Source organism: Hylobates moloch, unplaced genomic scaffold, assembly GCF_009828535.3.
Source record: "Hylobates moloch isolate HMO894 unplaced genomic scaffold, HMol_V3 SCAFFOLD_5, whole genome shotgun sequence".
Lineage (NCBI taxonomy): Eukaryota > Metazoa > Chordata > Mammalia > Primates > Hylobatidae > Hylobates > Hylobates moloch.
In genome coordinates, this window is record NW_026652280.1 from 144,549,474 (window position 1) to 144,575,385 (window position 25,912).

The following is a 25,912-nucleotide window of genomic DNA, read 5'->3' on the forward strand; positions in this document are numbered from 1 at the left end:
GGATTATTCTTATTTCTACTCTTTTTTTTGGCATGGAGTCTCGCTCTGTCTCCCGGGCTAGAATGCAGTAGTGCAATCTCGGCTCACTGCAATCTCTGCCTCCCGGGTTCAAGTGATTCTCCTGCCTCCGCCTCTCGAGTAGCTGGGAATACAGGTGCCTGCCACCACATCTAGCTAATTTTTGTATTTTTAGGAGAGACAAGGTTTCACCATGTTGGCCAGGCTGGTCTCGAACTCCTGACCTCGGGTAATCCACCTGCCTCAGCCTCCCACAGTGCCGGGATTACAGGTGTGAGCCATGGTGCCCAGCCTGTACATTTTTTTTTTCACCAAAGCTTGTATAGCTTGGTACATAAATGTCATAATTAGAATCCATGTCAGTAACTAGGTTTAGTTTACAGGTTAAATTTTCTGTATTATTAATTTCTAACTTTATCACAAAGAAGTGCTTACATGTTATTAACAATGAAATTAAACACTAAAGGATAATTTTTTTTTTTTTTTTTTTTGAGATAGAGTCTGGCTCTGTTGCCAAGGCTGGAGTGCAGTGGCACGATCTCGGCTCACTGCAACTTCCGCCTCCTGGGTTCAAGCAGTTCTCCTGCCTCAGCCTCTCGAGTAGCTGGGATTACAGGTGCCTGCCACTATGCCCAGCTAATGTTTGTACTTTTAGTAGAGACGGGGTTTTGCCATGTTGGCCAAGCTGGTCTCAAACTCCTGACCTCAGGTGATCTGCCTATCTCCACCTCCCAAAGTGCTGGGATTACAGGCATAAGCCACCACACTCAGCAAAGGATAAAATGTTTTAAAATATAGTTTTACATGCAAAAAGGATTGAGAATAAAAAAGCAAAAGGGCAAAAAAAGAATGAAAGAATTCCGAAGTTTGAAGTCTTTTATGAGTCTGATTCTGCACTGAATCTTCTTTCATCTAATTCTTGCTCACTTACCCTCCCTTTTTTTTCCAGTGTGTTTGTGATTTCTAACTGTGGGCGTATACTCCTGGAATTTTATCTATGAGAATTCTTAGAGGGATAGGATAAGGTTGCACTCTCCTGGGGGGGATTTTCTTTTGATTCAAAAGGCACAGCTGAGGACCAGTGTAACTAGATTCTTATCTTGGACTCTTTAGACCATTGAGAGTGTGTGAATTCTTGCTGAAAACACAGTAAGGTTGGTTTATGATCATGAATTTTCAAGAGAGAATTTTTTTCCTCTTTAGTTATACATTGAAGTAAGACTTGCAATTTTCCTTGCACTCCTCTATGCGATGCATTTATTTGTACATAAGGTTAATGATAAGGATATATCTATTTTGCATGCCAGCACTAAGCCCTGGGCTTTGTGACCTTCCCCCTATGCTAACAGGGACATGAAAACTGAAATCAGATTCACCCCATTCAGTAAATATCTTTAAGGTGAAAGAGGATGCTCAGCAATTCTTTGTGAGAAAAATTATATGAACTTCTAAATCAATGTAGGGAAAACATTTGATAAAATTCAATATTTATTAAAGATAAAAACTCAAAGCAAAGTAAAAATAAAAGAAAAATCCCTTAAAACTTGATAAAGGATATCTACAAAAAACCAACAACTTAATGGTGAACTGTTCAAACTACTTTCTTTTAAAAATCAGGAAAACACAAAGTTTTTCATAATCATCATCTCTACACAATACTGGACTAGAGGTCTAGTGACTAGAATATGTAAGAAAAACATGAAAGTATAAAGGCTAGAATGAAATAAATTGTTAATATAGGAAATCCAAGAGAAAATACATGTAAGTTTTGAGAATTAATAAGAAAGTTTAAGTTTCCCAAATAAAAATAAAAATATAAAAATTGTATTTCTATGTATGGAAACAAATTCTTTTTAAAAATAAATAAATACACATATATAATTTAAAAATATTTTGTAAAAAAGGTATTTAAGAGTAAATTTAACAAATTATGGGGGAATAAATACTTTCTGAAAAACATTATTGGTCGGGCGCTGTGGCTCACACCTGTAATCCCAGCACTTTTGGGAGGCCGAGGCAGGTGGATCACCTGAGGTCAGGAGTTTGAGACCATCCTGACCAACATGGAGAAACCCCGTCTCTACTAAAAATACAAAATTAGCTGGGCGTGGTGGCGCATGCCTGTAATCCCAGCTACTCAGGAGCCTGAGGCAGGAGAATCGCTTGAACCCAGTGGGTGGAGGTTGCAGTGAGCAAGATCGCGCCATTGCACTCCAGCTTGGGCAACAAGAGCAAAACTCTGTCTCAAAAGGAAAAGAAAAACATTGAAAAAAGGCATCTGGGCGCGGTGGCTCACGCCTGTAATCCCAGCACTTTCAGAGGCCGAGGCGGGCGAATTACAAGGTCAGGAGTTCAAGACCATCTGGCTAATATGTTGAAGCCCCATCTCTACTAAAAATACAAAAATTAGCCGGGTAGGGTGGCAGGCACCTGTACTCCCAGCTACTTGGGAGGCTGAGGCAGGAGAATCGCTTAAACCCGGGAGGCAGAGGTTGCAGTGAGCAAAGATTGTGCCACCGTACTCCAGCCTGGGCTATAGAGCGAGACTCGGTCTCAAAAAAAAAAAAAAAAAAAAAAGGCTGGGTGCAGTGGCTCATGCCTGTAATCCCATCACTTTGGGAGGCTGAGGAAGGTGGATCACCTGAGGTCAGGAGTTCAAGACCAGCCTGGCCAACATGGTGTGAAACCCCACCTCTACTAAAAATATGAAAATTAGCTGGGTGCCTGTAATCCCAGCTACTTGGGAGGCTGAGGCAGGAGAATCACTTGAACCTGAGGGGTGGAGGTTGCAGTGAGCTGAGATCGTGCCATTGCACTCCAGCCTGGGTGACAGAGCAAGACTCTGTCTCAAAAAAAAAAAAAAGAAAAAGAAAAAGAAAAACATTACTGAAAATCTAAATAAATGGAAGAGTTGACCATATTCTTGTATTGAAACACTAAAAGTGGTAAGACAGATGTAATTTCCCTTCAGAGTGATCCGTACATACTAACAAATTTCAATCAAGTTTTGTGAGTGTAGAAAGAAGCAGCGACAAGCTTCTTCCAAGATTTGTATAGAAGAGAAAAAGGCCATGGTAGCCAAGATATTGCTGAAGAAGAGCAAGAGAGAACTTACTAGATATTTTAAATTATTATATAATTATAATAATTTAGGCAGTATAATATTGGTAAAGGGATAGACAAATTGACCAGTAGAATAAAACAAGGAGCCACAAATTAGGTTATATATTTGGAAACTTGATTCATGAAAAGTCTAACTTTGAAGATGAGTAGGGAAATACAAACTGTTCAACACATGGTGCTAACACTATAGTTTCTTGTTTTTAAAATGTATTACTACTCACACCATACACAAAAAGCAATGTCAAATAGGTTAAATGCTTAAATGTAAAAATGCAAAATGCTAAAACACAGATAAGGGAATGCTTTCTTGAGTAGGAAATGCAGGATACAAGCAAAAAAGAAAAGTTTATGAAGTTTAGCTACTTTAAGATTAAGAACTCTGTTCATAAAAGGGCACCTTAAAGAAATGAAAAAACAATGCACAAATTAGAAAGAGACATTTGTTACAAAAATAAAAAACAGTAGATTAGTACAGATATTATCTACAAATCAGTTAGTAGAAGACAATTCAATTTTTTTTTTTTGAAACAGAGTCTCACTCTGTCGCCCAGACTGCAGTGCAGTACCGCGATCTCTACTCAGCAATCTCCACCTCCTGGGTTCAAGTGATTCTCCTGCTTCAGCCTCCCAAGTAGTTGGGATTACAGGCGCATGCCAGTGCGCCCGGCTAATTTTTGTATTTTTTTTAGTAGAGACGGGGTTTCACCATGTTGGCCAGGCTAGTCTCAAACTCCTGACCTCAAGTGATCTGCCTGCCTCAACCTCCCAAAGTGCTGGGATTACAGGCGTGAGCCACCTCGCCTGGCCTAATTTTTTAAATTGGTTAAAAAGAAGGCTGGGTGCTATGGCTCACGCTTGTAATATCAGCACTTTGAGAGGATAAGGCAGGAGGATTGCTTGAGCTCGGGAGTTTGAGACCAGCCTGAATAACATAGTGAGACCCTGTCTACATAAAAAATTTAAAAATTAGCTGGGCATGTGGTATGCGCCTGTAATCCCAGCCAGTTGGGAGGCTGAGGCCAGAGGATTGCTTGAGCCCTGGAAGTTGAGGCTGCAGTGGGCTGTGATTGTACCACTGCACTCCAGCCTGGGCAATACAGTGAGACCTTCTCTCAAAAAAAAAAAAAAGAGGTACCTCCTAGAACAGAAAATGCTAATTGTAAACAAAATGAGAAAAGGTGTTCAATCTCATTGGTAATCAAATAATTGAAAATTAAAACTTTGAGGAGTATTTATTTCACATTGACGAACTAATAAAAACTGTGGCTAGGTACAGTAGCTCACATCTATAACCTCAGCAGGTTATAGCTGGGAGTACCGCTTGAGGCCAGGAGTTCAAGACCAGCCCTGGCAACATAGTGAAACCCCTGTCTACACAAAAAATTTTAAGAATTAACTGGTTGTAGTGGTACGAGTCTGTAGTCCAGGTTACTCAGGAAGCTGAGGTAGGAGGATTACTTGAGCCCAGGAGTTCAAGGTTATGGTGAGCCAAGATGGCACCACTGCACTCCAGCCTGGGCAACAAAGTGAGATCTTGTCTCTAAAAATAATAAAAATAAATACATTTAAGTATCTTACAATATTAAGTGCTAGCTAGGATATAGAGAAATCATAATATTTATCTTTATACTCCTAGTAGGAGTGTAACATTGATACTGTGTACAACAGTTGTGAATTATCTAATAAATTAGAAATTTTTCATACTCCATGACCCAGCAATTTCTTTTTTTTTTTCTTTTTTTTTGAGACAGGATCTCACTTCATCCAGGCTAAAGTGAAGTGGTATGATCACAGCTCACTGCAGCCTCCATTGTCCCTCTTACCTCAGCCTCCCGGGTAGCTGGGACTACAGGCACTTGCCACCATGCCTGGCATATTTTTGTATTTTTCATAGAGATGGGGTTTCACCATGTTGCCCAGGCTGATCTCGAACTCCTGGGTTTAAGTGATCCTCCTGCCTCGACCTCCCAAAGTGCTAAGATTACAAGCGTGAGCCACCATGGCCAGCCGCAATTTCGTTTTTAAGTAGTCATCTAGAGACTGATCTTTTAACCTCATGCTATTAACATTCTAGCCAGATAATTCTTTGCTTGTGGGGCTATCCTGTAGTTTATAGGACGTTTATCATTAACTGGGGACATTTAGTAGAACTTTCTAGTTACGACAAGTAAAAATGTTTGCAGATATTGCCAAGTATTCTCTAGGGAGCAAAATCATCCCAGGTTAAGAACCACTGCCCTATATAAATTTTTGCACATATCTACTTATAAATTTGCAAGACTGGTCATAGAAGCACTGTGTGTAATAATAATAATGAAAACAAAAAACTGAAGGCAACCCAAATATCCATTAGTGTTAAAGGAAGACTAATAAATCATACAATAGAATACTATACAAGTGTAAACTAATGAATTATAGCTATGTGCTTCAAAGGGTTGAAACTCAAGAACTTAATATTGAGTAGAAGAGTCATAGATAAATACAACTTTCTATTTACATATTCTTGCAAAACATAAACAACAATTATATATTTCAGGATGCAAATATATGAGGTAAACTTATAAAGAAAAGCAAGGGATAGAGAAAATTCAGGATAATGTTTAGCACGGATTAAAGAAGGGTTAAAGAACTGTAGAAGGGTACACTGAAAGCTTGAACAGGTATTATAATGTGTTTTTCTTAAACTGGTTGGTGGTACACAGGTATTCATGATCTGCATTTCTTCTTCTTTTTTTTTCTTTTTCTTTTATTTTTGAGACGAAGTTTTGCTCTTGTTAACCTAGGCTGGAGTGCAATGGTACGATCTCGGCTCACCGCAATCTCCGCCTCCTAGGTTCGAGTGATTCTCCTGCCTCAGCCTCCTGAGTAGCTGGGATTACAGGCATGTGCCACCACGCCCGGCTAATTTTGTATTTTTAGTAGAGATGGGGTTTCTTTATGTTGGTCAGGCTGGTCTTGAACTCCTGACCTCAGGTGATCTGCCCGCTTCGGCCTCCCAAAGTGCTGGGATTACAGGCGTGAGCCACCATGCCCAGCCCTGTATTTCTTATATATGTATTAGAAATTTTATTTTTTTAGCTACTAAATATTTTTTAGAATTTTAAAGGAAGTAGTTTAACCTTCTAAACTATGTAATACAATTCAATAACACATCAAAAATATCTATTTACTTTTAAAATATTTTGATTCGTATATTTGAAGATATAAAATGGCAATAAATCATTTCAGAAGCCAACTTACGATATTGTTTAGGAAAGTTGGGAGAATAAAACAAAATGGGCTAACCACTCATCAAGAAAGATATTCTGTCTGCAAAGGCAATGGCTGCTAACAGATAACATATTCAACTAACTGCTTTAAAAGCAAGACCATTAAATAAATAAATAAATAAAAACAGGATAATGTAGTGGCAGTAATCAGCACTCAGAGTGAACTCCCTCTTGTAAAAAAGCTCATCAGTTGTTTTTTTGCTAATTAAAATGAATATTATTCCTGTGAAATGAACCAAAAAGTTGTATGAAACCGGAAATCCCAAAAGAGAACTATAATCTACAAGAATAATTGCATGCAATTTTAATTGAAGGAAAAGGAGAGGACTGTTTTTATCTTTGCTTTTTTCACATCTTAAAAGTAATCAACCTGTTGGCCAATTAACAATTCTTTTATATTATTATTGTCTGACCTAAAAATTGACACTTGATAAACGGGAAACTTGTGAAATTTTAAGACTAATGACAAAATGACTATTGGCTATAGCTGACTATAATGTGGAGCTTTTGTCCTTAATGAAATAAGGTAATAAATCATTATTAACATTTTCAGAAATAAAGTATGTTTTACTGTTGTTCATTGAAGTGTATATATCATGACTATTAACATAAATATGCATTCAACCTTTATTCATTAAGTACAACCAGAATTGGAAATGAGAGGATCTATTTTGTTGAAGGGCAAATTAATTACATTAAAATTTTTTTATTTTCTCATCAATATCTTATAAAAAATTGGAATGCTGAAGATTTATTCTGTTTTGAAGTTCAGCTTTAATAATACATGTCAATAAAATATATATTTGCATTTCGATTTAGTTTACATAGTATTCAGAACTTTGTCTGTTTGGTTAAATTAGCACACTTACAGATCAGAAAGAAATAGTTTGAATAAGCAGTATTTCATTTATTCAATAATTTGTTACATTGCCCCTGATTTTGGTTATAGACAAGAGGTTAATTTTGTTCATTTTTCTTCTAAAATGTCATGATATGTTGGACTAAAGAGTTTACCGAGTAGATGCAAAAAAGGAAATTATATATTTAAATATTTGATTTCCCAGTATAACAAATTAGTAATTTGGCAGTCTGAACCTATTAGAAATATAAATTTCCATATACAAATCTGTGTGGATTTGGCTTCCCACTCTTTAGGAAAGATTGATACTAGATTTTATCTTTTAGGTCATTTACAATGTTATCTCATTCAGAGTAAAGTGAAAAAATTCAGGTTAAATTTTTTGGTACATTTAAAAAATAGTAATATAGAAGGAATATTATCAAAATACACAATATATAATCTCTTATTTACACAATACAATTTGGAAAAGACTTTCAACGAAATATGGATGAGACTTACATTTATGTGAATTTTACAAATGAATGAAATTTACCCCTTTAATCATTACAGTCTTTTTCATTCTAATGACTCTAAGTCTCTCAATGTTATTTTATGCTATGTATATTCAGTTTAAGGATATGTAATTTTATTGTAAAATTCTTGGTCTAGAAAGAAATTTAAGATTTTATTTTAAAAATCTTATAGTCTAACCCTCTACTTTAACCACTCAGGAATTTTAAACCTACATATATGATGTGTCTTACTGAAAATTATACAGCTAATCTTGGTCCCTCAATTCTTACTGTTGGTGAATAGCTGAAAATACCCTTTAACTCCTCAATGCATTCCTCCTAGTCTCTTCTAGGTTTTATAGTAATCCTTCTAGTTTGTAGCTACATAATTAGAGAAAGAATTCTGTTATAATTTTATGTAAACTGATAACTAATATGATGGAAAGAAAAACTTGGGAAGCATTTATGTGAACAATATTAGATGCATGCTAGAGACTTTTTTCCTAAATTTCTTCTAAAATTTTTGGCTTAGTTCTAGAGAGCTAAAGTGTCAAGACAGTAAGATATAACTAAAATTTATATATTTATGCTAAGTTCTGCCCTATAATAAATTGCTCTTGAGCAGAATTTTTAATATCAAAAATATTCTAATAGTGCCATTTATTAACATTATTTTAGGTTGGAAGCAATTTTTTGATAAAATTTCTTTATATTTGCCTAGTTATCTACTTTTTTTTTTTTTTTTTTTGATGGAGTCTCACTCTGTCACCCAAGCTGGAGTGCAGTGGTGCAATCTCCGCTCACTGCAATGTCCACTTCTTGGGTTCATGGGATTCTTCTGCCTCAGCCTCCTAAGTAGCTGGGACTACAGGCATGTGCCACCAAGCCTGGCTAATTTTTGTTTCTTTGTGTTTTGTTTTGTTTTGTTGTTTTTTTTTGATACAGAGTCTCACTGTCGCCCAGGTTGGAGTGCAGTGGCAGGATCCCGGCTCACTGCAACCTCCGCCTCCTGGGTTCAAGCAATTCCCCTGCCTCAGCCTCCAGAGTAGCTGGGATTACAGGCATGCGCCACCACACCCAGCTAATTTTGTATATTTAGTAGAGATGGGGTTTCACCATGTTAGCCAGGCTGATCTCGAACTCCTGACCTCAGGTAATCCGCCCGCCTCCGTCTCCCACAGGTGTGAGCCACCGCGCCCAGCCCCTATTTTTTATATTTTTAGTAGAGACAGGGTTTCACCATATTGGCCAGGCTGGTCTCGAACTCCTGAACTTGTGATCTACCCACCTCAGCCTCCCTAAGTGCTGAGATTACAGGCGTGAGCCACCACCCGGCCCTTTTTTTTTTTGAGACTCAATCTTGCTCTGTCACCGAGACTGGAGTTAGAGATGGGGTTTCACCATGTTGACCAGGCTGGTTTCAAACTCCTGACCTTAGGTGATTCACCTGCCTCAGCCTCTCAAAGTGTTGGGATTACAGGCGTACGCTACCATGCCCAGCTGAAGATTTTTTTTTTTAATTGGTTATCCAGTTGGCACAAAGAGGTATTTCCCAATTTTATATATACGTATTTATATAATAATAAATATGCTCTTTTGAATAGCTTATTATTCAAATAATGTTTTTGTTCTGGTTATAAAAATAATATCTATTTATTATAGGAAATGCAAAAAATGAAGAATTAAGACTATGAAACTACTTATATTCCCATTCTTTTGTGTACCTTTTGTGTCTTTTTTCCTTTTTTTTTTTTTTTTTTTTTTTGAGATGGAGTCTGGCTCTGTCACCCAGGCTGGAGTGCAGTGGCACTCAGCCCACTGCAAGCTCCGCCTCCCGGGTTCAAGCCATTCTCCTGCCTCAGTCTCCTGAGCAGCTGGGACTACAGGGGCTCGCCACCACGCCTGGCTAATTTTTTGTATTTTTAGTAGAGACGGGGTTTCACCGTGTTAGCCAGGATGGTCTCGATCTCCTGACCTCGTGATCCGCCTGCCTTAGCCTCCCAAAGTGCTGGGATTACAGGCATGAACCACCGCGCCTGGACTTTTGTGTCTTTTTTCTAAGCCCAAGATATACTCTCTCCTCTGTCTATATAAGCACACATGCACACAACATGTAATGTATGTAGTTCTGTACCCTGCTTTTTCACTTAACCTAAAACTTTGATGTCAAAGTGATTTTTTTTCTACAATGAGAAATTCCTTCTTTTTATAGGGAATACTCTTAAACCACTGGAAAAATAAAAGAGCATCATAGGAAACAGTAATAACTTCCTAGGAAATATCATCTTACACTGACCTTTCCCGTATAATAAGATTAATTTTTAGTATTTGAATTGTAAAGAGGTTATGATAAAGACTAAAACTAAATATTTCCTGTTTAAGTCATAAAAATATAAAGACTACAAAACTATATGTTTAACCAAAATCATATAGTGGCTAGCTTGCCTAGAAGTTATGATATATACTTTTAGAAAATAAATATTTTAAAATTCACAGATGCTGCAAAGCCCCGGTCAAACATAAATTACAATCAGTTTTTATGTAACAGTAACAATTCCAAAGGACTCTTACCAGCTCTCAATTTGTATCACAGATAACGCTTTCTTTTTCTGCTCGTGGAATGTAAACCACACTTATTTCTATATCTGTGTATATTTTAAAATAAATTACCCCAGAAAACAAAATGTTGGATATACTATGTTCAACTGCAATCCAACAGAGAAAGCAAAACCTTGTATTTCCTGTAAAAATTCTGTAGTATATTTGGCGAAAATTTTGGAATAATTATAGAATTTGAATACAGCATCCATTTATTTGCAAAAGTATAAAGTACATTATAATTATGAGATGACTCAATACATTTAGTAAATGATACTCCAATTTTATTATAATAATTCACCTTTTCTTGTTTGTGTTCAGTACTGTCAAATACAGAAAGAACTCTTTACTTACCATTCTGGGAAAGATGAAATTTTTCATTGTGCAATAAATATCCTGGAAAGTAAAGAAAATATTATTATTTATTATACCTCCATCCACAGGGATCCTAACTGCCAAATGTAATGCACCAGCAGCAAAACAAAAATAAAGTAAATCTATAGCAGAAAACACAAATCAGTGTTCTAAGAATTCTTGAACATATGTTATATGACTATGGACAGAGCTACCATAAGATTAAGCACTTGCTTTGAAAAGTACTTTCAAATACAGGAATAAACTATTTTATTTTCCACAAAAGAAATATTGTAGAATTAGGAGAACATTGTCAATATGTTTTTTTTTTCACTCAGCCCTTTAGCTCATTTGAAGTTTTTATTGAAAGAGATGAGACAGCTATACCTAAAACTCTTTAAGGGAAAATATGCTTTTCTCACATCCTGATAATTAATGCTATTAATATTGATCAGTTTTTTAAAGTACAATAAACCTAATTTGGAGAAAAATACACTGAGATCATATCTCTCTGCTAAAACTATATAATGGCTAAGGAAATTTTAATAGATATATATGAAGGAGATTTCCTTCAATTTTCTCAATAGTGATATTTCAGACCTTTAGAAACTTTTTCTATTGAAGTAATTTTGAATAAACATTATGATGTGTTAAGATATCTTTGGACCCATTATTCCCAAGAAAGATATTGTTTCTGTAAATGAAAACTAGCTAAAATTTCAAACTACAAACCCTAATGTTCCTAAATTAAAAAGTTAGTTTTTGTTGTTGTTTTTGTTGTTGAAGAATAAAATCGGGATTTGAAGGATGTCCTACTTAGATTTTCACATAGAAAATACCTTCTTTTTGAGACAATTTTTCTCTTAAAAATTTGAATACTAAATATGGAAGTCAAATTCTGTAATGATTCAGGAATTCTCCCTATGACAATAGTTTCAGGAAATTATTAGTTTGTATTTAATTATAAGTATTAATAATTCCTTTCTTAATGCAAGCTCTTAATGTAAAAAAATTTAAACACAGAAATACTTTATTTTACATGGAATTTATTCCTAAAGAATTATCAATACAATTTTGATATTATAACTCATATCAATCTGCTAAAAAAAAAAAAAGTATTTTTAAGCACCAGCTCCTGAAGAGGGCAGCACGTTCTAGATATTATTGAATTCTAAGCTCAAATGTGACAGCTTTGGCTTTAGTATACTTTTTTTAAGAACTAGAGGGGAAAACGTTGATATTTTTTATAGATGTCAGTCCCCATGATATAATAAACCAGCAGAAAGTCTAGGCAGACCAAGGTCAAAACTGTATTTGACTACTAAAAGAGAACATTCAAATTAGACACCTAAAGCAATGTATTTAGAAAAGAAACAAAATACTAGTGAGGAGACGTTCCATGAGGAATGTGTTTTATCTTAATACTGTAGATAACTTTTTCTATTGGCAGTGCATTGACTGTCAAAACTACTAAAGGGGTTAGATTTAATTATCTCACTTCTTGCACATTTCATCTCAATTGCTATGGCAACATTCAGTTGCCTCAGCAGCTATGCACACTTTAATCAGATATTTCCTCCTCATTTCTCTATGAGCCAAACTGTGTAGTCAAATTTACAACCAAGTCCTGATGAATCTGATAACACCTCTTACAATTTAATGGGCAACTGGCCTCCACCCACACATATAAATGTTTTCAGAGAGGCTTATAACTATTGCACAAGTATAAGACTTGATAAGAATATATGTTTGGACTTTCCTACTTCATTGATTTAAAAAAGAATTTTTTTTGCTCTTTTCTCTACCATTTCTTTTTTTAGAAGTTTTTCACCAATTTGAAACTCACTCCAGCCAGTCACTACCTTGGGTCCCCTATCCTCACTAGGGGAGTGCATGAGTAAAGAAACAACCTCCAGTGTTCAAATGTCAATTCTCATCAACAAGTCTATTGAATTATTTACCTTTTATCTGAACATACTTGGAACTGGCACATCAAAGAGCCATTTTTTATTTCTTGAATACAAGTCAGAGAAGAAAGGAAAATAAAGATAAAGCAAAATCTGATACAGGAGGAAAACTGTAGAATATTATACTTAAACAGATGTCCAAGCATGAAGGAAATTTGGTCAAGCTTCAGTAATACAGCAGTTTTAATGAGAAGTAAAAGCATACTGCGTTAAGTTGTTGATGACACTTTGGTGAATATTAAACATCTACATTGTTGGACAAATCATCACTTTAGTATTTGGTAAAAGACTAGAAAAAACTTTTGTGGGCATATAAGGAATATTCAAACTGTCCTGAATTCTGATTTAAAATGTTAGTTAATTATACTTTCATAAATGTTTTGAATTTTGCAAGTAGTAACTAAATTTTAATTTGATACTGTGTAGTAAACATTTTTTAAACTCTAAGAAGCAAAGTGTTCTAAGGTCTTTCTAACAGTTTTAATGGCTGCTAAAATTTGTATTTAGATAGCAATCATTTTTATCCTGAAGTTGTGATAGTTCTCTGGTGAGAAGTTTGACTCCAGTAGCTGACAGTAATATTTCAGCATGTTTTTTCAATCACCACTTAGTAGTTTCTAGTAATATTTTCATTAAGAGGCAACCAAAAAGATGCTTTCTGTAGCTGGATTTATCACTCTGATGTGTAAAGAGCAAATTCTAGATTACGTCTTATGTATTACAGATGGCTAATTACAGCAATCAAAATCTAATCAAACCTTGAAAAGATTGTATTTAAGTGCAGGTCTTATATATTTTTAACTATAATTGAGGTCAGTATTAGCAGACTGTATTCAAAATGTGGTTATTGAAAAGCTAACTTTTCATTAATGATACTGTTTGGAAGCCCTGTAACCTTAGGAGTAGCAGAAGGAATAAGAGAAGTTTAATTAAAAAATATATACATATAAAGGAAGCATGGAACCTATCTTCAAATATTTGAAGGTCTTTTTATGTAATGGAGACAGTAAATGTCTTAGAAAACTAAGACAAATGGTAGGAGTTCCTAAGAATTGGATTCCAGCTCTGTATTTAAAACTCGAAAACACTCCCATTCACAATTGCTTCAAAGAGAATAAAATACCTTGGAATCCAACTTACAAGGGATGTGAAGGACCTCTTCAAGGAGAACTACACACCACTGCTCAATAAAATAAAAGAGGATACAAACAAACAGAACATTCCATGCTCATGGGTTGGAAGAATCAATATCGTGAAAATGGCCATACTGCCCAAGGTAATTTATAGATTCAATGCCATCCCCATCAAGCTACCAATGACTTTCTTCACAGAATTGGAAAAAACTACTTTAAAGTTCATATGGAACCAAAAAAGAGCCTGCATCGCCAAGTCAATCCTAAGCCAAAAGAACAAAGCTGGAGGTATCACGCTACCTGACTTCAAACTATACTACAAGGCTACAGTAACCAAAACAGCATGGTACTGGTACCACAACAGAGACGTAGATCAATGGAACAGAACAGAGCCCTCAGAAATGATGCCGCATATCTACAACTATCTGATCTTTAACAAACCTGACAAAAACAAGAAATGGGGAAAGGATTCCCTATTTAATAAATGGTGCTGGGAAAACAGGCTAGCCATATGTAGAAAGCTGAAACTGGATCCCTTCCTTACACCTTATACAAAAATTAATTCAAGATGGATTAAAGACTTAAATGTTAGACCTAAAACCATTAAAATCCTACAAGAAAACCTAGGCAATACCATTCAGGACATAGGCATGGGCAAGGACTTCATGTCTAAAACACCAAAAGCAATGGCAACAAAAGCCAAAATTGACAAATGGGATCTCATTAAACTAAAGAGCTTCTGCACAGCAAAAGAAACTACCATCAGAGTGAACAGGCAACCTACAGAATGGGAGAAAATTTTTGCAACCTACTCATCTGACAAAGGGCTAATATCCAGAATCTACAATGAACTCAAACAAATTTACAAGAAAAAAACAAACAACCCCATCAAAAAGTGGGCAAAGGACATGAACAGACACTTCTCAAAAGAAGACATTTATGCAGCCAAAAAACACATGAAGAAATGCTCATCATCACTGGCCATCAGAGAAATGCAAATCAAAACCACAGTGAGATACCATCTCACACCAGTTAGAATGGCCATCATTAAAAAATCAGGAAACAACAGGTGCTGGAGAGGATGTGGAGAAATAGGAACACTTTTACACTGTTGGTGGGACTGTAAACTAGTTCAACCATTGTGGAAGTCAGTGTGGCGATTCCTCAGGGATCTAGAACTAGAAATACCATTTGACCCAGCCATCCCATTACTGGGTATATACCCAAAGGAGTATAAATCATGCTGCTATAAAGACACATGCACACGTATGTTTATTGCGGCACTATTCACAATAGCAAAGAGTTGGAACCAACCCAAATGTCCAACAATGATAGACTGGATTAAGAAAATGTGGCACATATACACCATGGAATACTATGCAGCCATAAAAAATGATGAGTTCATGTCCTTTGTAGGGACATGGATGAAACTGGAAAACATCATTCTCAGTAAACTATCACAAGGACGAAAAACCAAACACCGCATGTTCTCACTCATAGGTGGGAATTGAACAATGAGAACTCATGGACACAGGAAGGGGAACATCACACTCCGGGGACTGTTGTGGGGTTGGGGGAGGGGGGAGGGACAGCATTAGGAGATATACCTAATGCTAAATGATGAGTTAATGGGTGCAGGAAATCAACATGGCACATGGATACATATGTAACAAACCTGCACATTGTGCACATGTACCCTAAAACCTAAAATATAATAACGATAAAAAAATAAATAAATAAAACTTGAAAACAATTAGAATAGCTTAAACAATGGCATAAGCCATGAAGCAGCAATTCCTTTGTGTAGGCATATTCCATGAAATGTTAGCATATGAACTGTTTATTTTCCGTTCTTAAATTCTGAGACAACATTGTAGAAACGGTGATAGAACCACGCCACAGATTTAGATGTAGGAATTAAGGTGAGCCACTTCTTAATGAATTTTTCAAATACCAATGCTTTATGTTAGTATGGAAACCTAGCAATGAACTGCAAACAGCATATTCAGCAGCAAGTTGGCAAATCCTACTCTGGAGAAACAGACTAAATGAGAAAAACAAACAGGTCTTAGTGAAGTTATCTAAAACCTCCAAGGAGACATATAAATCAGCCCTAATTGGCATTCATTCAAGAACCTCAGGAGATGCCAGGGAGTGAGTAGAGGTGAGGAATGAGTTCGCCTTTCAGTCTTGACTTGGCTCTTGTACCTAAAACTGGGGTGCCGCCAGACAACACTTATGCTGCTGCTTATGTTAGACTTGTTCTCTGGATGAAAGGAAGATTTTGGCACCATCCTCAAACTCTGTGTTCACTTAAGAAATAATAATTGCTCAATGAAGGGCCCAGAGCTTTTCTTCTGTATCCAGAGGAATTAAAAGTTGAAGACAAAATTGCACTTCATGTGGGAAAGCTCATCTTCAGCAAGAATGCTGAATAAGATAAAGGAACGTTGTAACCAATTTGAAGGTTATAAATATAAAGTAGTTGCCGATTCTTGAATCAGAGTAATGTGCATTTTTCATGTAACATTAGATCTTGTAAAGTTCTAGTTTATGTTCCTTGGAAATCGTGTTTTTACTTAGTTTGGTTGTGAAGTTTCCTTGTGTGACTCCACTCCTGAATCACACTGAAGGAACCAAGGGGCTTACTGACTGTCTTGCACAGTGTCTAATCTTACTATACTCCAGTGCCGCCGCTTGGAGCTTGTGCCCTTTCAAAGACTGGCTATCTGCCTAAGCATCTGTTTCTACCTAAAGAGCTGGTGAGTAGTTTTGCAACAAGAAAAGCTAACTTTTGATAAAATAAAAACTTCAGCCGAATTAACTTTAAAGTAGTTTAATTGAGCAATGAACGATTCCTGATTCAGGCAGCCCCTAGATTCACAGCAGATTCACAGAGACTCCAGTGTAGCCACGTGACAGAAGATTTATAGACAAAAAAGGGAAATGATGTACAGAAATTGGCAGTGAGGTACAGAAACAGCTGGATTGGTTACAGATTGGTGTTTACCTTATTTGAACACAGTCTGAACACTTAGCAGTCTATGAGTGGCTGAAATTTGGTCGCTGTGATTGGCCAAGACTCAGTTATTGTTACAGGCTCATACTCCTAAGTCAGGTTTTCAATTTTGTCTGACTATTAATCTAGGTTACAATTCATCCACAAGGACTCAAATATAGAATTACAGGGTCCTTCTCAGGCCATATGTAGTTTGCTTTAACACTTTTATTTTTACTATTAAAGAATATGGGATGTTACATACTTCATTAAGTATTTTATTTCCCCTGCCCCTCCAGACCCTTTCAAATCAAACCTTTACATTAACTTAGGTTGGCTAAAATTCCTCCTGCTGAGGTTTTGCTAGCAAATGGTCATGAAGCTTGTTTCCAAATGCTCACCCACAAAAGCTTTTACTGGCCAATTCCATTTGGTTGGCTGTACTCCAACACAGTCTCTGGTGATAGCAAACATTAGCTACAGAGAAACAGAAACTTCCATGGCACCCTGGAGGAACTTTTTGATCCAAAAGACACTCCTAGTAAACCAAAGTGTCACTACAACTTCATGAACATTTCCTTATGTCATGAATAACAGTAGGAGGAAGGGGCGGCTGCATTTCTGAAATGGCTGTTCCACGTGTGTAAACCTAGTCCCCAACTTGAGATCAAAGAGTGTCTTCAATCATCAAGTATTTATTTAGTGCCTATCATGTCTAAAATTTAAGGAGTCAGAAAAGGACAAATAGGAGCTATTTTAAAATTCTGTTATTTGTTGAATGAATGGAGAAGGACATATTGCTGGCCTATAAAAAAATCACAATTATCTGCAGGATGGAAAATTAACATGAAACAATTAAAACACAACATCTCTTTGTCATGTCCCTAACAGTTAAAGTAGTTCATCTGTTTCAAACTACAAAAGATTTTAATATATTTTAACAGTATTATTTCCATTAAGTAGTTTTAACAAAAAAGGACAAATTATGTGGCTTTATGCAATATGGTCCTGCACCCTCACATCTACCCACTTGTACCTCTTGCCTATGAAACTTAAGACATCTCTACTGAACCATGATATCTCTCATTGGGAACTGACAGAGTAGGGAAAGTCTTGCATTCTTGTTTTGTTGTGGCCAATGCAACAATGTCAGGTAAATAATCATAAGCATTAAGAAAATGCATATTCAATGAATAATGAATGAATGATAAAAGAAGAATGGAATTGGTGTTGTCCTAAGTGCAAGAAATATTCAACAAGATTAGTGTACTTTGAAATGGTCTTAGTTTCATGGAAGATAAGAGACTTTTCACTGGTCTTCAAGAATGGATGAGAGTTAGATAGTAGATGTGAAGGAAATAAGATATTTCCAGTGGAGTTAAGAGCATGAGCAAAGGGATTGCTTTGGATGCAGAGAAATGAATGAAAAAATTTAATTCTTCTTGATAAGACTGGGTTGTATATGGATTAGTGATTTTGTTTGGTTTAGATTAAAGGATATTGTAAAGAAATGTTTCTTAAACTCGAATGTGCATACCTGGGGACCTTGTTAAAATGAAGAACCTAATTTAATAGGTCCGGATTGAGGTGTGGGATTATTTATTTCTAACAACTTCCCAGGTGATGTTGGTGCTGATGCCATACCATAAATTGCAAGACTGTTGAGGATCCTTGAAGCTAGATAGAGTCGTTTGGGCTTGATACAGCAGGCATTCAAAAACCACTCTATGTCCTCTAGCAGTTACAGCATGATGAAAACTGCACTTTAGGGAGATTACTGTGTCAACCTCATGAAAAGTATGCTAAAGAAGAGAGAATGTAGAATAGGAAAACCAGCTGGGAGCCTGTCTACACTTTCTCCGCATATTTCATACATTTGGTGCTCAATTATCTGTTGATTGATTAGTTTGTGTGGACATGGTCAATTCAAAAGCAGTTTCTCAGTAAAATAATGGTGGTCTCAGTGACTTTTTGAAAACAAGTCAAGTTTAGGTAAAACACATGGGGAATCCATGAATGCTCTTTCCCTCCTCTCCATCTGGAAAAACTGTATTCATTCTTTAAAAGACTTGAAATGTTAACTCTTCTGTTCTTATCATAGTATAAAATTATAATTATGCCCTTATATGTATCTCTCACATGTATAATAATGATAATGATAATTAGCAATAGTAGCAAACTAGTGCTTTGAGTGCTTATTAGTAGTGCCAGGCAGATTGCTAAATAATTTTTATAATGAAGTCTTCATTCCATTGCTGTGACAAATTATCACCCCCATATATGAAGATATATGTACGTACATATATCTTCATGTATGTATTTAAATATATATATATCTTCACATTTGTATTTAAATATATATATCTTTAAATCTATATATATATCTTTAAATATACATATAAACACACATATATATCTTTAAATCTATTTTGAAAGAGAACTTGTGTGCCCTAATATTCCAATATTGTGTTGGGTATGTACCAGTAAATATATTTATTCAGAGAATCATCACAATGTGTTCTAAGAAGTCACAAATTTCTTAGTGTAGCTTCTATTTTTGCTTGATATTTTCACCTTTGTTCCTTATCTCCAATAATTATAACAATGGCTAGCAATTAGTGTTTCCTATCTCTCAGGTACAAATTTAAGCAATTAACACGCGTTGTCTCATTAAATGCTCATAATAATTTGGGTGTTATTATTACCCCCATTTTATATATGAAGAAAAAGAGGCACAAAAAATTAGTATGTCTAAGTTTCCAAAGCTACAAAGTAAGAAAGTTGGATGTTGAACGTACTACACTGTGTTATTGAAAGAAAGAAAAAAAGAAAGAAAGAGAGAGGAGGGCAGGAAGGCAGGAAGGCAGGAAGGGAGGAAGGGAGGGAGGGAGGGAGGGAGGGGGAAGGGTGGGGGGGGTGGGGGAGGGGGGGGGGGGGGAGGGGAGGGGAGGGGAGGGGAGGGAGAAAGAAGAGAGAGAAAGAAACAGGGAGAACGAAAAGAAAAAGGAAAGAAAGAAAAGAAAGAGAGAAAGAGAGAGGGAGAGAGGGAAGAAAGAGGAAGGAAAGAAGGAAGGAAAGGGGAAGGGAGGGGAGGGGAGAAGGCGGAGGAGAAGGAGGAGGAGGAGGACGAGGAGGAGGAGAAAATAAGTCGGCATGGTGGCTCACGTGTTGTCTCATTTAATGCTCATAATAATTTGGGTGTTATTATTACCCCCATTTTATATATTAAAAAAAGAGGCACAAAGAAATTAGTATGTCTAGGTTTCCAAAGCTACAAAGCAAGAAAGTTGGATTTTGAACCTGTGTTATTGAAAGAAAGAAAAAAAGAAAGAGAGAGAGGAAGGAAGGGAGGGAGGGAGGGAATCTATGAAATCCAAAGGAGGGAGGGAGGGAGTCTGTTAAGTCCAAGAAGCCTTATTGTCATTTTTTAGTTTCTATCAGCACACCACCATGACAGATCAGGAGGAAGTACCTGCTGGCTGGCCGATGTGTAGTCATGGGATAAAATATTTTCCATGAAGGACCCCGCTCCCCTTGTCTTCTCTCCAGTGACACTCCAAATCCCTTAGACCACAACTCATTCTCACAATAGACTAAAGAATATTCCCTCAAAACATGCACCATCATATATTCAAAAGATAGTCTCCTTTCAACATTTGCCTTTACGGAAAGACATTCAGCTTCTGGGATTCCTTGCTGGTATTAGGAGTAATAACGACAACCTTCCAGATATTTGAAGTGTTTGATATGATAGAAATTGTTACTTGACTGATCAACTAAAAAACAGATCAAAACCAAATAGAATATTTGTTTATTCCACTTCATGAGCTTACATTCTAATCTAAATTTTTAATATTTAAATTCCAAATTGACAAACTGGATATTCTAATATCATAATTTCTGAAATTATGTACTTTTGTATTTTGCTTTAAAGAAAATTATTCTATTTTCTCAAACATATCAATATACTTTTGGGCAAATAAATCTTCGATAGTATATTCAACCCTATTCCATAAATTTACTTGATGCTCTAATTTTACCTGTGTTTGTTACATACTGATATGGTTTGGCTCTGTGTCTCCACCCAAATCTCATCTTGTAGCTTCCATATTTCCCACGTGTTGTGGGAGGGACCCAGTGGGAGATGACTGAATCATGGGGGCAGGTATTTCCCATGCTATTCTCTTGATAGTGAATGGGTCTCTCGAGATCTGATGGTTTTAAAAACGGGAGTTTCTCTGCACGAGCTCTCTCTTGCCTGCCACTATCTACATTAAGATGTGACTTGCTCCTCCTTGCCTTCTGCCATGATTGTGAGGCCTCCCCAGCCACGTGGAACTGTGAGTCCAATTAAACCTCTTTCTTTTGTAAATTGCCCAGTCTTGGGTATGTCTTTATCAGCAGCATGAAACTGGACTAATACACACACCTAGATATTGATAACATGAATAGATACAGCGATGTCTTCAGTACCATTCTAGCACATTCCTCATGTACGGCCTGCATAGCCTGTTCTTGTTGGAATTCACTACAAGTTTACACAGCTAGGAAACAATGTAATCCATTATTTGCGTGCTCTTTTAAAATAGTTGTATTATAGCAATGTAAGAAATACAAAAATGTTACCTGTCCACATATTATTTCTACTAAATTTTCTTTCTCTAGGGAAGTATCATTTTTGGTTTAAATAATATTTGTTGCTATTTTAATACCTACTGTAGCTATTTGGCTTCTTCATACTAAAGGACTTATATTAAAAGGCCTTTAATATAAGACAAAAGAAAACAGAAAACCAACTGGGCACAGTGGCGAATGGCTGTATCCCAGCAACATGGCAAAACCCTGTGTCTACAAAAATTAGCCAGGTGTGGTGGCAAGGACCTGTAGTCCCAGCTACTCAGGAGGCTAAGGTGGGAGGATCACCTGAGCCCAGGGAGGTCGAGGCTGCAGTGAGCCGTGATCATGCCACTGCACTCTGTGAGACTCTTGTTTCAAAAAAAGAAGGAAAGAAACAGAAAACCATTACCATAACTATCAGTACCAAATGTCTAAGAGATCATAATTGTTTTCATTGGAACTGTCATAAAGTATATATACTGCCTTTTTTCTTTCATTATTATAATGCTGTAGTTTTAAAGCGTGGAGATGGAGAGAGCCCTCTGCTTTCTACACCTCAAAATGCGTCTTAATCTATTTGGGCTGCTATAACAAAATGTCATCAAATGGGTGACTTATAAACAAGAGAAACGTATTTTTCAAAGTTCTGGAGGCAGGGAAGTCCAAGATCAAGTGCCTGCACATTCAGTGTCTGGCAAGAGCGCTTCCTCTTGGACTTCCTCACAGAGATAGCTTCCTTCTCACTTTAATGTCACATGGTGGAAGGGGCACGAGATCTGTCTCTTTATAAGTCCACTAAGCCCTTTCATTAAGGCTCCACCCTTATGACCTAATCACCACCCAAAGGCCTCACCTCTTAACCATCACATCTAAGATGAAGACTGTAACATATGAATTTGGGGGAAAACATAAACATTCAGACCATAGCAAACTGTATTATAAAACTTTATAACATATAAAAGACTTTTGTCTAAACTAATCTGAAAACTATTCCAGGATTATGACAACATGTCATGGAAGATGTTGAATTTGAATAAAATTTTATTATTTTCTTATTTTGAAACAATCTTAAATCACAAAACTGTTGTAATGACAAATCACATTTTTACAGAATTATTTGAGAGTAATTTGTCAACATGATAAGATACTTATTATTCCCAAATACTTTAACGTATTTTTTTCTACAAACAAGGATATTTTCCTTTATAACTGAAACACAACCACCGATATCAGAAAGTTAATACTGATAATACTGATACATCACTATAATCCTCAGATCCCCTTCAAATTTTGCCACTTATGTTAATAATGTATTTATAACAAAATGATCCAGTCCGCAATCAAGCATTAAATTTAATTATTATGCATTTTCAGTCTTTCGATCTGAAAGATTTCCTTAGTTTTACCATGGCTTTCATTAATTTGACAGTTTTGAAGATTGTGAGTTAGTTTGTTTTGTAAGATGCTCCTTGTTTACGTTTCTCTTTTGTTTTCTCATTATTAGATTCAGGTTTCCTCCCTTTGGCAGAAAAATCACAAAAGTGATGCTATGTTCATTTCATAGCAATCTATCAGGTGGCACATTACTCATGATGTGAATATTGATCTCATGATTAAGGTGATGACTGTATAATTGCTCTTTTCCTCCTTTTTATAAGCATATTGCAGGGAAGTAGAGTTAACTTTCTACTTATTTATTTATTTATTTATTTATATATGTCAGAGTGGACTCATGGATATTCCTTTTACCCAATAGATTATAATCTGCTATTACTATTATTATTCACTTTGATTTTCAAATTGTCCCAGATATGGTCAGTATGATCCTCTTCTGTCTGATGTCTTTCTTTGACATGTCCCTGGCATTGTTTTAATACTTCCATGTTTCAGCACAGTAATATATTCCAGACTCATTTTGTATTTTTCATGCCCCAGCCCTGGAATCAGCTATTTCTCTAAGGAGTCTTAATTTCTTTTAGATGAGGTCGTTACTGAGAAACCAAGATCTGGGATGTAGGTGTGCCCATTGTTTTGGGGCTGTCATTATTCTCAGGATCCAGAACCAAGGAGATATATACATATAAAAATCTATTTATCTATCCATCCACATATTACATTGATATTTATTTCCATATATATCCATATCTATGAAACACTGCTTCCTCTATTTCCAAACCAGCACCACAGGGTCCAGTGTAGTTTCTCTCTCTGTTTTTTTTTTTGAAATGGAGTCTTACTCTGTTGCCCAGGCTAGAGTGCAGTGGCACCATCTTGGCTCATGCAACCTCCACCACCTGAGTTCAAACAGTTCTCTCCCTCAGCCTCCCAAGTAGCTGGGACTACAGGCACCTGCCATCACGCCTGGCTAAGTTTTTGTATTTTTAGTAGAGATGGGGTTTCACCATCTTGGCCAGGCTGCTCTTGAAATCCTGACCTTGTGATCCAGCCCTGTCGGCCTCCTAAAGTGCTGGGATTACAGGCGTGAGCCACCTGGCCCAGCCGTAGTTTCTGTCTCTTAATATTTGTAACAACTTGTCTGACAATGAAACAACTGTCTCCTGTTATTTTTAATATGTTTACTTTTTGATCAACCATCCTAAGTGTAACCAATATCCTATTGCTGTTAAGCATCTGACCCTTCCCATTCAGATGCTCTGCTCAGCCTATTTGAGCTCCGACACCGTTGTTTAGGCTACTGAGGCTCTCTGTTCACACATTACCTAGAGATTTCCACCTTATTTGTCCCAGCTTCATAGGTTAGGTGAACAGAAAGATAGAAAAAGAAGAGAATGAGAAGAAATTGAGATACTTTTGAAAAAGCTTGTCTGCTATGTAGATTCTAATGCTATTGCGTATCACATATTTAATTGAAAATTTTTCTTTTTATTTGAGAAACTAAAAAAATTCTAACTAGACTTCACATATTTGACAAATATTTATTGAGTGCCTACTCTGTGCCAGTATAATAAATTTTAGTAAAAACCCAATTAACTGCAGTTCTCAATTAATCAATATATTTTACTTACTGGCTTGTTTCTCAGGGAAATTGGCCAACTATAAGCAACTACGTTCAGACTGAAGATTTATTCAAAACAGGGTCAGTCATGAAGTCAGTATGAATTTCACTCTAATTCCCATACTTATATATTACCTTATATGATGAGAAATTACATTTAAAATTATGAACCTAAAAAAGACTATGAAACTCACTATTGAAATATTGCTGTGCTAACTACAGACATTTTAGAAATCTTTTCAACAAATATAGTTTTATTCAATTAACCATAAAATTATATTCTCAAAGCATCCAATTTCTAGTTTATGTATTCATTTAACAAACATTTATAATACATCAATATATTCCAGGCACTGTTCAAGAAAATAAAAATCTCTCAAAGTTCCTGTTCTGATGGAGCTTACCATCTAGTAACAGGAAAAAAGACAATCAACAAGCAATAGCAATATGTGGTATGCCAGGTTATTAATGGTACTAGGAAGGAAAATGAAGAAAAATGAGAGAACAGAGCATGAACAAGTAGAAGTAATGGTAGATGTGCTGTCTTCAATGGTTAGTTTAGTTTTTTCATGTCATCAGTTTATCACTTATTTGGTAAGAGTCTCTTATGATGAGAAATATATTGTTCTCATATTTGTTTGCTGTTTTTCTTTCATATGTTTGGGTCAAATATGTAGCAGACTCTTAACTGTCTAAATCATTTTGTAAGGTCTGGAAAGATAGCAATCAAAATGGTAAATTAGGGAAGGTAGAAGGGAAAGAGAGTTAGTTGAGGTAACAGTTTGAGTGGAATTTTTAAGGTAAAAAAGAAAATGTTTTATATTGATTGGATTTTCCATGTGCGTTACATTATCTTCATAATTTTAAAATCTATTTTTATTTTTAAAAATATTTTCATTGTAGCTGTTCTGCTGCAAACAGTATGCTGGAAGAATTCAAATGTCCTAGAATAAGAATGAGGCCAGGCACAGTGTCTCACCCCTATAATCTCAGCACATTGGGAGGCCAAGGCGGGTGGATCACCTGAGGTCAGGAGTTCAAGATCAGCCTGGCCAACATGGTGAAACCCCATCTCTACTAAAAAGACAAAAATTAGCTAGATGTGGTGGCACACACCTGTGATCCCAGATACTTGGGAGGCTGAGGCAGGAAGATCATTTGAACCCAGGAGGTGGAGGTTGCACTGAGCCGAGATCATGCCACGGCACCCCAGCCTGGGTGACAGAGTGAGACTTCATCTCAAAAAAACCAAAAAACAAAAAAAGGAATGAATGAAAAATAAGGGACTGAGATAGACAAAAAAAGTTATCATTCATTAACCACTTCTCAGATAAATATGTTTCACTAACTCCCTCAAATAGTGACTCTATTTAAATAATTTAAATTGCAGATATGGTCTAAAACTCTTCTATTGTTTTCTTTTTCTTTCTTTCTTTTTTTTTTTTTTTTGTTGAGAGGGAGTCTCC

General features: G+C 36.2%; 1 protein-coding gene across 3 annotated transcripts in view; it reads right to left on the reverse strand.

Moving 5' to 3' along the window:
- The window catches only part of ADGRL2 (adhesion G protein-coupled receptor L2), a 696,353-nt gene that overhangs the window by 223,813 nt on the left and 446,628 nt on the right, over window positions 1-25,912 (reverse strand). For all 3 annotated transcript variants that reach the window (XM_058439634.1, XM_058439632.1, XM_058439633.1), the window contains exon 6: window positions 10,716-10,757. The gene's annotated coding sequence lies outside the window, so the exon portion shown is untranslated. The remainder of the gene's footprint in view (window positions 1-10,715; window positions 10,758-25,912) is intronic.